Source organism: Peromyscus maniculatus, chromosome 15 (genome assembly GCF_049852395.1).
Source record: "Peromyscus maniculatus bairdii isolate BWxNUB_F1_BW_parent chromosome 15, HU_Pman_BW_mat_3.1, whole genome shotgun sequence".
Lineage (NCBI taxonomy): Eukaryota > Metazoa > Chordata > Mammalia > Rodentia > Cricetidae > Peromyscus > Peromyscus maniculatus.
In genome coordinates, this window is record NC_134866.1 from 27,548,852 (window position 1) to 27,562,724 (window position 13,873).

Genomic DNA, 13,873 nt, shown 5'->3' on the forward strand with positions numbered 1-13,873 from the left:
AAACATTTTAATCACATTTGTTTATTTGTGCATGAATATGTGTGGGAGCATGCTTGTCATCATATGTGTGTGGAGGCCAGATGGTTCATTTTGGGGGGAAATAGATTGGGATTCCCATAAGTTCAAATGAACTTTGACATATATGAGCATTCGTAATCTGCAATCCATCTATGATGGAGAGCATTTCTGTCTCCTGGTGAGGTTTGTTAGCATCCCTTTTGGGTCCTCTGCCTTTCTTCTATTATCTAATCAGGCTGATTTGCTGTCTGTCATTAAAGACTGGCTTAGCTTGTTCTAGGACTTTATAGAAAACAGGAAGTTTCAGATGAGTTTTTTTCATTGTTAGCATAATAATTGTGAGATCCCATCATGCTTTTTTGCTGGGTCATATTTGATTTAATGATATAATTTGTCTATCCGGTCATTTACCTGAATCCATCATTACTTGGGTTGAGTCTAGTTTTTGGTTACCATGAAACTGCTATGAACATTCAAGAATATGTCCCTTTGTGTGGATGGACATTTTTTCTTTTCCTGAGTAAATGTCTAGGGGATGAGTTGACGGGTCACATGGCAAGTGTAGGGAGGTCTTTTTGGAAGTACTACCAACACTTTAAGCATTGTCATCAATGTATAAAAGTTCTGTTTTCCAGATAATGGCTATAAAAAGACTTAAAATCATGAAAAATATAATTGCTAAATCACCACTAAAATCTAAGCACATGGTAAGAGAAATGATAATCAAGAGGCCAGGAAAATGTATTAGTTATAAAACTAGAGACTATCTTTCTGAGAGTGATATTTGACAGAAGAAATTCAGACACCATTTTAAAAACAATAGTTGGGAACTCTCTGATGAGACCCAGCTACAATCTATGAAAACACCTTTGCCTCTGAAGCTACTTCCTTAGCTATGAAATGGAATTCAAGTTATGGTTATATGGTTAAGAACACACATCCCTGAATTCATTTTCATTCTGGAAATGCCCAGGACAGCCTCATTGAAAATATACTTTGTTCCCACTGCTGAAGGGAAGAGTTGAAACAAACTAGAAAAGAAATAATAAATCTATGATATGTACTTAGAACAATTATTAGAAAAAGAGGCCATGAATTTGAAACTGAGCTAGGAGGGGTATGTAGGAGGGCTTGGAGGGAAGGGAGAGCGGGGGTGAGGGTTGGATAATGTATTTATAGTCTCAAAAAGTAAAAGAAATGGTAAAAAAAAAAACCCACCATTCCTGGAATATTAAAACAAAATTAGTTCTTGTTATGAAATAATCCCATTTGAGAGTTCAAAAAAAATGGCCATTGAAGCTAAAAGTCAAAACTTTCAGGCTGTGAGTTCAGTACATCTGGGTTTAGGTCAATATGTCATATATATCAAATGAAAGATGTCCTGTGAATTTTCATGATAAACAGCTACTCAAAACAAAACACCCCATAAAATCATGTTCTGAAAGAGGACTGTTTATGTTTCTCTGTGGAAACTTTTGTCCTGCTGATAACCCAAATGCATGACTTGAGCCATCTGCCTCTCTGCTCATGCTGACGAGAACAGTGTAAACACTGTTTTTATAGCAGTGGGATGGTTTTTGGGGGGCTGCTGCTCCTTATCAACATTTTAATATGGCATAGCTGAGATAACTGTGGTTCAAACTGAGGCATATTTTTAAGAAGGGCTCCACAGACATCAAGATTGCTAAGGATGTAGGCTTATTGAGCTAGGCACTGGGACAATTATATAGGCTATCAAGAGGAGAATAAGATTCATCAACTACAGATTTTCAACTTTACTTAAGAGTTACACATATAACCAGAGAATTTTAATTAGGAGACAGTGAGATACAAATAGGAAGAAAAAAAAGACAGGAGACTTCTAAAGATTCAACCCTGCCTGCTGAGTTTCACTCTAGATATGTGAGCTCTCCAAATCTTGGTTTTATTGTCCATATGTTGATCTTAAAGGATTTCTATGACTCTCGGTTATCTATATTCCAGATCGTATGTCCAGCACTTGTGAATATGACCCCATATGGGAAAAGCATTCTTACATGTGGAACTAAGAATTTTGAGAAATAGTTCTAGATTTTCTGAGAGCCCTGCAACGTGTGTGGGTATAACAGATACAGAGAAGAAAAGGGCACTGTAGACAAAGCCATGTGTAGACAGAAGGTAGGTGGAATCGTTTAACTATAGCAAGGGCCAACCAGATTCAGGGGAGGCTGGAAGGAGCAAGGGGAGACCCTCATTAGCAGGCATCTCATTCTGAAGACATCTTGATTATGTAATCCAGATCTGGAAAAATAGTTTTTTTACTGTTTTAAGTCACAAAGTTTTGATGACTTGCTATGGTAGTCTTAGAAACTAATAAAAAAAGAGACCTCGCAAAGCTCTAGTAGGGAGTATCAAAGGTGCTGTGCAGAAGTGGGTGATCATTTAGCTAATGCTAGCTACTGTGGTAATAATATATGCTCTTTTAACACATGTGCTTGAATTGTGGAAATCTTAGTTAAAAGTAACCACCTTCAAAACATATACAGTGCTCTAAAACAATTATAGCTGTGACTGGATTTTTGAGTGTGAAAAATACTTCCATCTCAGGGGCTAATTATCCAAAAAATATTTCCATTCCCAAATTCCTAGAATTTATGGATGAAATGTTTTCAGTTGTTGAGTTATATACTTGATAAATGATATTTACTGCTGTGTTATGACCCTGTCATCTACAAATGTATTGGTCATATTGAGAACTGTTTTGGGGTGAATGGGACCCATAGACCACAGGTTGGACATACCTAGTATAAAGATCATGTGAATATGGTTTTCTTGACTGCTAATATGGAACTCACTTGTAGGGCTACATTTATTGAAGACTTCAAAAGAGTAAGCTAATGTGTTAATGTTGTGAAACAACACTAAAATGGAATCAACAGAGTTAAGCTTCATAAGTGCAAGCCAGTTAACACCCAAAATTCTGGAGATGAAGGTAGGAGAAAATGGTCCCATTCTCTAATCTTTCTGTGGGAAAAATCTAAGTAACTCAGTTATCTGCAGACAAATCCATTCATCACACAGATAAAAGGTAAATGGTAATTCCAGGACCAAAGAAGCAAAGAGAGGTACTTCTGTGATGCACAAGGGAGGTGTTTCTGCAAAGCACATAGGTTCATGAGTAAACTGAGAAATCAGAAACCATTTTAAAATCAAAATGCATTCTCCTGTTAGGTTGAAAATTTTGCCCTTGTGGGTAGACTGGTAAGTCTGGACCCTTTGGAGACTTTTAAGCATTCCAAAGTGCCTCCAATGAATGTAGAATGCCAAGAATGTGCACATATTTGGTATTTAAAATTCTAGACTTGCATTTGCTAATCCAATTAAGTCTAGCTTTGCCAGACACAGGGGCTGAAAGTACATTTCAAATTATGTAGTTGAAACAGAAAGACTCAAAGAATTTGCATGAAGAAAAACCCTTTGCAATTTCACAATACCTATTTCTACAATGACTGCAAATATTTAAAGTCACTAGCATTCTTTGAAAATGATTGCTAGTGTCTTCAAAGTCTCTCCTGAACCTCGAACTTACATGAAACCAAGAATGGGGGTAGGAAACTTTTAGAGTTGAGATTATTTTCAAGATAACTTTATACTGCAGTTAGCATTTATACATCCATACTGTTCTCAGAAACATTCATCTTAAAATTTCCACTTAATTAAATCCTTCAATTATTTTATTCTTTTTTTATAATCCCAATGATGGTTTTAACCCAAATAAATACTGCATATATTTCCTCACCTCAAGAACACTGTAGGCTGCTTAAAAGGACATCCTTTGTCATCGTTTCATCTGGACACCAGCATCGTTGTGACAGATCCCTACTGGAGCTGTGCCGATTTTGATTCATTCATCTCCAGTGTGGCGTTTTTATGCTAGCAAATATTATTTTAAACTATTGTGTCATCTAGCCTACAGTACATCGTAGGTAGAAATTGGAGCTCTTTCAAGGGAAACCTCACACGAGTGTGCAAAGATGGGTTGGTATCTTGAAATCCTAAAGATGTCTCTTGTGGTTTTATATAGGGGACTTTAGTGCACACTCTTCCCTTGAGCACTGTCTCAGCCCCCGCTCTCCAACAGAAGGAAGAAAGCATCCTGCGATGACAAACATCATAAAACAAACTGTAATTAAACAGAGCAAAGCAAAAGAAAACAAATAGGAAGTAGCAACCATGCCCCCAATACACATGAAAAACTAAAGGAGCTAAGATATTATATACTGGACTAATAAACTTAAAATCACTAAGAGCAGATGTAGTTATAGTGGAAAATGGGGACAGGGAAAAGAGAAGGGAGAAAATTCAAGAGGAGAGCAGAAATACACAAGATTAAGGTAAGAAAACAAGGCACATACAAAACAAAACGACTTGAAACAAAAGTCAGTGGTTTATTCTTACCGAGAAGATGGAGAATAGGGATGCTTCCTCTTTTTTTTTTCTTTTTTTTTTTTTCTTTTTTTTTTTTTTTATCTTCCAAGATTCTCAGTCTTGGAGATTCATTTTGAGGGAACGGAGAGCTGTAAAGGGTACAGACTGGTCAGTCCAGAGACAACTATATGAAGGCCTTTCCTTGTTTAGCTTTTCCTGGCATGCATTAGTTAAGAAGGACCTCTGTCAGGATGAATTTATGCCTGTCATCTCGCTACCCCCCTCCCCAAAATGTTGTAGATGCAGAAGCTTCCCCAAGCTTCTCATACTGGCCATGCCTGTAGAACATCCAGCTGAATGGTCCGTTGCTTAGGAGGGCCTCTGACAATGTGTGATAGATAAGGACCATGTCAAGCGGTAGCCACACTGGCTATTGCTACCAAAGGTCTCTGGGGTTCTGAAGAGTGGAGACTTTCCAAAGAACAATCTGCACTGGGTACCAAGCAACCCTGCCCACCCAGCCATACTGGTCCACTCTTAGCACCTGCTTATGTCCACATTCAGGTCTCACTGCTGCTCCCACATGGAAGCCTCTTCCACATTCCACCCACAACACAGGCCTCCATTTTCACCATAGAGACACAAATTTGTGGATCTCTGTCCAATTTATAAACAGTTTACTGGACACCAGTTGAGTCTCAGAGTGATTGCTCAGTTAGATGGTGAAGTGGAGAAGTAATTGGGACTTAGGATATAAAAATTCAGGAGCCTCTCTCATCTCCCCCATCTTTGGATGGCTCCTCTTCCTGACACCAGTGAGGTAGGACCAAGCCCCTCCCCTCTGCATCAAGGGAGAGCAAGGTGTCCAACCATGGGTAATGGGCTCCAGAAAGCCAGCTCATGCACCAGGGATAGATCCTGATCCCACTGCCGGCCCCTCAAACAGACCAAGCTACACAACTGTCTCCCATATGCAGAGGGTTTAGTTCGGTTTCATGCAGGTTCCACATCTGTTGGTCTAAAGTTCGTGAGTTCCTATAAGCTTGGTTCAGTTGTCACTGAATATTTCCCCGTCATGATCTTGACTCCCCTTGCTCATATAATCCCTCTTCCCTCTCTTCGACTGGGCTCCCGGGGACTCAGCCTGGTGCTTGGTCGTGGACCTCTGCATCTGCTTCCATCAGTTACTGATGAAGGCTCTATGATGACACTTAGGGTATTTACCAATCTGATTACCAGGGTAGGCCAGTTCAGGCACCCGCTCCACTATTGCTACCTAGTAGTCTAATATGGGGTCTTGTGGGTTCCTGGGAATTTCCCTAGCACCATCTCATGTCATGGTTTAAATGTAAAATGTTCCATGATCATGAGTCTGAACATCTGGGTAGTAGCATCTTAGGAAATTGTGCAACCTTTACAGTGAGGCTTGGGTAGAGAAGCTGGGTCACTGGCGCCTTGAGGTTTACAGACCATCCCTACTTCTGTCCAGTACTGGCCTCTTGTTTAATGGGATGTAACAAACCCAGAGGCAAGCTGCTGCCAACACAGCCTGGCGCCCAGGCACAGTGCCTCCTGCACAATGAAACTATACGATAAAACAATCCCTGCTCTGCTTAAGCTCCTTCTGTGAGATGTTCGGCAGCAGCTACAAGAAAACTAATCAATTCATCGAGTTTCCATGACAATGTCTTAACCCTTAACTCTAAACCTTGAAGACTTCACTATTTATCTGGGAATGCTAAGGGAAATAAAACAATTCTGATGCTAAATATCAAATCTGCACTGCCATCTGTCTCAATACAGATTTACATTTAATATAGTATCTTTTAAAATCCAATTCGTCATATTCTGAAAAATTGGTTAAATACATTCATTGAGTAAATTTTCTGATTATTTCTTGCTGTGTAATTAATCATCCATAACTAAATAACCCAATAAACACAGTATATATATTATTACCTTTCATTGAGCTACTGATTGGCTGTACTAAGTCATAAAGTTTTGATTTTTCATGTGGCTATATTCAAATATTAGCAAGGGCAGTAGTCATCTTTCAAGTCTGGCTAGGATGACTATATAGATGCCTACAGAGTAGCTTTGCCATGCAATCCAGAATTTCTTACAGCATGGTCTGTAAGTTCCAAGAGACAGCATAACAAAAGAGAATCAGGTAGAAGTCACAGCATCATGAGTTCATGTGGCAGTATTTCTGTTTTAGTTTATGAATTATGAACAGCCCTTATTAAGGGGAGAGGAATTAGATTCTGTCTTCTGATGGGAAGAATACTAAAAGTACAGGCTATATTTAAAAAGCACCCTAGTGGTAACTTTCTCTTGAATAAATTTTGTGTGCAAAAGTGAAATTAAGCTTCAAGAAATGAGTACCACACAGAGATCCAGAAATACCATTTCAAAGAATTCTTGTAATCATCGGTATCTGCGAATGTTAAATCTGTATTTTCCACGAGTTTCCTACATCTGAAACTGCAATTCTAACAAGTTGTTCTAGTCTCATTCTTCATGTATCTTCTCTTCCCTTTGCTCCTGTTGGGAGGTGAGATGGCAGCCTGAACACGGCCAGTGACCCTGGAAGAAAGACAATGGGTAGGCCCCGAGGAAGTGAGACAGTTCGATGACTCTTCACAGAGGAAGTCAAGCATGCTAGCAAAAATCCTGAGAGTAACCTATGCCAGACTTTTCACTATTACAGGAGGTATTTATAAACATAAAAATGGGAGTTGTATATATATAAAAAAGCATTATTAGGTGAATGTTGTTTCTAGGTGCTGGATTTTAATTAAGATTATTATCATTTTGGTAGAAAATCTTGTTTTTTTTGTTTTGTTTTTTTGTTTTTTTTTTTTAAACACACACACACACACACACACACACACACACACACACATACACATCTGTAGATACTTTTCCTTATCTGCTTGCTGAATGGATATGTCACTAGCAATACTCCAATAGCAATGGGCATATCAAACTAGAGATACTCACTTCTAAACATCCTCCAAGGAAAGGAATCAGGACATCTTTTACTAACTCCTGCCTTAGTACAGAGAAAGTGCAGAGTGACCTGGAATATCTTTTTGTGCCAGAAAGTAAGAAAGTCCACAAGGAAAAACTGAGCAGGTCAGCACCACACCACTACTAGTTCAAACTGCCCAAGCTGGGAAAGTTTCAGCATCAAAATAATGATACTAATGGATATAGCCCACTGAATACCCCAAGGATCATTGAGTCCATGATGATATAAGTCAATGACTGGATTAAAGAGAACACAAAGGATGGCTAGCTTATGTCTCAAATGGACTGAGATTCAGGGACCCAGTAATATGTTTAAGCATTGTGAAGGTATTTCTGGTATGTGTGAGATAGACCTGAGGTTATAAGAAAATGGCAGAAGGAACATGAAGTTATATGTGGCAAAATTTAGTGGCATGATCTCATTAGGCAGAAGTTCTCCATTTAATATTGTAGTTTGGGAAGTTAGGAAGTTTTGCTTCCAAATGGTTTAGCTGGTCCCTAATGGTTTTAGTTTCTAAGGTAGGTTTTTTTTTTTGTTTGTTTGTTTTTGTTTTGTTTTGTTTTTTTTTTGTAACAGAACTGACAATCTAAGTATGAATTTACTTTATCTAGATACAAGGTTTTTCTGCCAAGAATTTCATATGTGGACTTAAAGAATGACTTATCCATTATGGTGCTCAACACAGCACAGATGCTTATGATTTTAATTTGATATTTCGATTTGAATGGATATAGGGTATCCATGCATTTGCTTAAATATTGTTCTGAATTTCTGTAAGCATTAGGATATCCAAATCAGAAAAATTAGAATTGCAGATCACTCTCCTTGATGTTGATGGGACATATTCAATGCTTAGAGACTTCCATAGAACAAAACAGGCAGAGTGAGAAAGAATCCACTGTTTGTCTACACTCAGACTTGAACATTGGTCTTCTCCCATCTTTAGACTCAGACTTTGATTAAACCTACATTATTGTTCTTCTGGATGCAGATCTTTAGATTCCAACTACAGACTTCACCATCCTCTTTCCTGACTTTCCAGACTTCCAGACCTGGAATGGAGCTGTATCATTGGCCCTTCTTGGTTTCCAGCTGGCTTCATGTAGATCACAGGACTCCCAAACTCTATAAATGTATGAACCATTTTAAAATCATAAACATCTTTCTATTTATCTATATCAATGTCTATATATTTATCTAAATCTATCTATATAGATGTAGATAAGGGGACCATATACCTGGGCAAGATTGATTTTATCTCTTTAAAAGAGATGAAACTAATAAAGAGGAAAGTCCTCCTTAATATAGAATGCTCATTAATAAACAGAGTTTAGGAACACTCACAATAATAGCATTCTCAGAAGAAATTTCTTAGAAGATGCTAAAGCTTGTAATTAGAGATTAGATGTTGAAAACATATTAAGATTATCTTGCACTCTTTCCCTCCCAAATACCTGTCAATTGCTAAGGGAGAAAATTACAGTCAGAGTTATCATCAGTGCTAGTAGAATGAGTAGACATTCTGCACCTCTGTGATGCCATACACTGAGAAAAAAATGGCATCACTTCTGTAGTATTGTTAAGACAACAAAATCTAAACGGAGACCCAAGGAAGGAGCAGATGGGCACATGGTGTGGAGTACTCAACTGATTTGCCAGTTTCACTATTTTAACCCATCGTGGTCTCGTGTAAGCTGCAGAACAATCAAAGGATTGTTTTGGGTTGAGAAAAAGTGACTTTGAAAGATTTGACTACAAAATATAACTCATGATTCCCTTTGGAAGTTGGAATACAATGCAAAAGAGACACCGTTGATGCAATTGATGAATCTGGTGTGGTCTGTTGATTGGACAGTTGTGTTGTGTCAGCTTCGCTGGATGGATCCATCTGGTTATGAAGACATGTGTTGTTATTATTGGCAAAGCTAGACAAAGCCCGAATAAGTGTAGTTGAGTGTTAACAGTGAAGAACTTGGGTAAGAAGTACTTCTTCATATTGTCACTATATTTTTCTGTCAGAATTATTTCAGGATAAATTATGTCAAAAGATATTATTAGGAGTTTGCATTTCCTGCCATAATTTCCTAACATGCTACCACATTAATCTATATTGTTACTTATTTTCACATGTCTCCCCTTGTCCCACCAGGAAACCAGTCACGTCTTCATCCAAAAGTTTCAGACACCACTTTCAAGTAAACAAACAAAAAATGCAACTAGATTCTTAGCAAATTATGAATGTTTATGCAAATCCTTCTCCATTGTGTAGTCCCTGAATCTGAGAAGAAAATGCAACATAATTGCATCCAAGTTTTTATTCTCAACATACAAGTTGGTTTCTTTACACACCTTTAATAGAAATATTCCAAATATTAGGGGGTAGAGTATGACCAAGAATACCTATAAATAAAAATCATTGTTGTTATGAAAGCATGCCACTGAGTCAAAGAACCTAGCTTCAAAAATCAAGAACCTAAATATAGAAAATTATCACACTTTCTCAGATGCCCATAAGACTAACACTGGTGATGTCCAGTGGCATTTGCCATGGCCATAAAAATTTTCTTCCAGAAATGTACATTCAATCAATCCTTGTGAGACTACAATTCTCCAAACCAAATTAGAACCCTGTTTTGGTAACAATGAGAACATTCACCTTTAGAATGTTTTACAGAGACTCAACTAGGAAAGATCTAGGAAAGGAAACAGCTTTACTCAACAGGAGATTCTCCATGAGAATCATGTTGTGATTCAGCCCATACCAATCAAGAAGATGGGTAGGACTGAGTGAGGAACTTTACCCAGTTGTTCACAGATGTCTTTAAAAAGTTAAAATGGATTAAAAGCTAGACAAACTCACAATCATATTTTGTCACTGGATCATATTATACCTAAGGCTGCACCAAATATTTTTTAATTTCTAATCCTTAAAAAGGGAAAAGTAAAAGAAAGAAAAGAGACATTGGCATAGAGTCTAAAGCATTCTTTCTCTAAGTGGTGCACATTTTCTTCATAGTTTCTCTAACATTTTTACAATTGGGAAAGCACTAATAACTATGTATTACAGCCTAACCCCTTCTAAGGTTTTCCCAGGACTGGCCTGACTTAATGCTTCACGGCACATGAGTGTGTGTGTGTGTGTGTGTGTGTGTGTGTGTGTGTGTGTGTGTGGTTGTGTGCGCGTGCACGCGCGCGCGACATTGTTAACAAGTCAGAAGCACTGGACAGAAAAAAAAACCGTGTCCCATTCCTTCATCTTTTCCAAAACAAAGGAGCAAATGTCACTGGTAGCTGACATTTAAATGTCTATGTTTTTCTATTCTCTTTAGGGTGTATTATACAAGACACAACAAATGTTTAAAAGAGACTCAGACAACAATAGTCTTATCCAGAGGCTGGCAGATTAGTTGGTAATGATGATGTGTCATGTGGCCTTAGATCCACAGGCAGGTTCTTACCTACCTCTGTTAGGGTTGTTTCATGAAGGGGCTGGTTTTGCTGACTGGATAGGGCACAGAGAACAGACGGTCTGAATTTCCATCTGAGGAGGACTATCTCTTTTAAAATAGTTACTACATCAGGTAGCAAGGCATTTATGTGTCTGTCTGTCTTACCCAGAGGAATTCATGAACATGGCAGCAACCTACTGACTTTTTTATATAAAGCAAGTTTGTGTGATTATAGCAAAAGGTATTGGGTAAAATATAAGTGAAATGCTAGGAGTAAGAAATAAAAGTGGATGCTTATTCTTTTTTTTCATACTTGAGAGAGATTTTATTTTTTAAATTACATTTTTATTTAATTTTTTCATACAACTTATTTGATCATTTGGTCTCTTCTCCTACAACTCCTCCTAGGATTTCCCCATTCTTTTAAGGCATCTTCAACTACACAATGATTAAAGGAGCTTTGATTGGACAATCCTAGCATGCAATGGTCCCGATGTTGGTGGCACAATGCTTTCCTGCTGAATGAAATCTAGATCATCATGATCAATAATAACCTTTATAGTATGGCCATTGTTGTTTAGATAAATAGCAAACTCTAACCTTGGACAGGTAAACAGAAACACATTTTGACATGCCCTCAGCTTTCCAGAAAGACTAGGCATTTATGGAAATAGGATCTTTGCTTAAAGAGGTTCATTTTTCTATGGCCAGTGGAAAGATCATAAAGTTTAGTTTGAGAATCCCATTCAGCTGGGCTAAACTAGCTTCATGTACCCACAGCCACACCAGCCACTATTGATGAGGTATAGTAATAAATAAAAAGTTTACACATTTATAAAAATCCTTCAGAAGAATGGAGGTAAACATTTTTTTTTTTTTTTGTAAATTACAGAGCAAATTTCTAGGAGTAAACAATCAAGTGTTCCCTTCACCACAGTCCTCTATTTATCCCCATAACATTACCATTATTAAAAACATTAAGTTCTCAGCACCTAATTACACAGGGCTTTTAGCTGTGTGCAGAGTTAGAGGGCCAACTCCTGTCCTTTAGGGGTTTCAAATATAAAAACATTTTTAAAAAGTAGAAAGCACAATCTACGTTGAGAACACCAGCCATGTTAATAAGCCAAAGGCCATTCAGAATTTCTCTAAAGCTGTTCCCATGGCGACGCAGAATTTATATTGCCTCTTAAAGGATATGTAGGATTTAAATAGAGGATATAGAATTTTGGCATGATGAGGGAGGAAGCAGTAAGAAAGGTAAGTCAAGGATTATCTTTGAGGCAGAGTGAAGAAAAACACACTAATGAGGAAGGGTAAAGTTCCTTTTGTCAATACTGACTGGAACTGTTTCACCAGAGCAGGGTTATCTTGTAGGTGAGCAGGAAAAACGAGCCAACAGGAAGGGTTACAGAGGACACTGAATTCCAGTTGAAGAGTTTGAACTTTATCCTTCACTCACGAATGTCACCAGAAGAGACATTTCACCAACAAAGGAGGAAAACCACAGGCCATGGAGCATTTACTAAGGCTGAAGTGGCGACCTTGGGCCACCCTTTTATACAACATAAATAGCGCTCTCTCTCTCAATAGCTGCAGAATCCTGCTCTGTTTGTCACAACTGGATATTGATCGAGTGGCCACTTGTGGCAAGGCCTCTTGGGCATGCCTTCTGAGCCCTCAAGTTGGAAATCTCTGAGCAGACATTCCCAACACTTTGAGGAAAACCAAGGCAGTCATAAATAGCATCGATTCAATTTGCATAGTGCCTTTCCTTCCAAATACTTCAAGTACCAAGGAGAGCCTGGCTCTTCCCAGCGAGACCGCGCCAAAACTCACTGAGCAAACTGTTTAAGAGGGATCAAATCCTTGAACTAATGCATCTGTAAACTTTCTCTCTCCCCTACTTGTTACCATTTGTACAGAGCATTGCCCCAGATCCAGAAAGTGGCCTGAAGCAAAAGATCTCCAAGTCAGGAGTAGAAGCCAAAAGGCCGCCTGTGGCAAGTGTTGTCTGTCCCTGAGTCTCTACAGGACAACTGGGATCAGAATATGTCTCATTAACTCTTGGCTGACAACTCTGGCCCAAAGGAAATGAAGTATCTTTTAAAAAACTGTTACTGTAAATTGTCAGTTTGTATCTGTATATGCTTAACAGGGTAAAAGTGATAATATGATTTCTGAGTATAATATGGAGTAATTAAGATAACATAGCCACCACTTCTGTATTTTTTGTGACAAGAATATTTAAAATTTATTCCTTTCTATTTTAGTATCTGCAATGTGTTATTTTCTTCCATGTTTACTGCATTATACAACAGAAAATACTTTTTCTCCTTGTCTGAGACTATGTAATTTGGCCATCACCTCTCCATTTCCATCATCTCCCAGAATCTGTAACCTCCATTCCATTCTGCTTCTGTGACTTCTATTGTTTTAGGTTGTAGATGTAAGTGAGAGCATTCAGCATTTGTCTTCCTGTCCCTGGTTTCTTTATCTTAGCATAATTTTCTCCATCCATATGGTCAGAAAAGACAGAACTTTCTTTTCTTGATAAATAGCATTCCATTATTGGGTATGCACACCATTTTCTTTATTCATTCACCTACCACAGACAATGTCATTTTGTAAATTGGCGATTGTAAACAGTGCTACAATGAACTTGACAGTATAGAGACATCTCACTGACATACTGATTTCAGGCCTTTCAGTTAATACCCAGGAATGGGTTTTCTGGATCATACAGAAATTCTACATTTAGTGTTTTAAGGGACATCCATGGGGTTTTCCTTAATGGCTGCATTCATTTAAATGACCAAAAACCATACCCAAGTGTTCTTTTTTCTCCACCCTCTTGCCCAGACTGGTATCATTTTTCACAAATGGCCATTCTGAAAGATGTGAGATGACAACTCACTGTGATTTTAATTTGGGCTTCCTGATGATTGGGGGTGCTGAGCATTTT

The 13,873-nt window shown here is 38.1% G+C and overlaps 1 long non-coding RNA gene across 1 annotated transcript; it reads left to right on the forward strand.

The window, feature by feature from the left end:
• The first annotated feature begins 2,856 nt into the window (after positions 1 to 2,856).
• LOC121822901 (uncharacterized) lies at positions 2,857 to 13,307 on the forward strand. Its single transcript, XR_013044876.1, has 4 exons — positions 2,857 to 2,989; positions 6,980 to 7,138; positions 8,502 to 8,592; positions 12,834 to 13,307. It is a non-coding gene; the product is annotated as an uncharacterized LOC121822901 (long non-coding RNA).
• Positions 13,308 to 13,873: the final 566 nt, after the last annotated feature.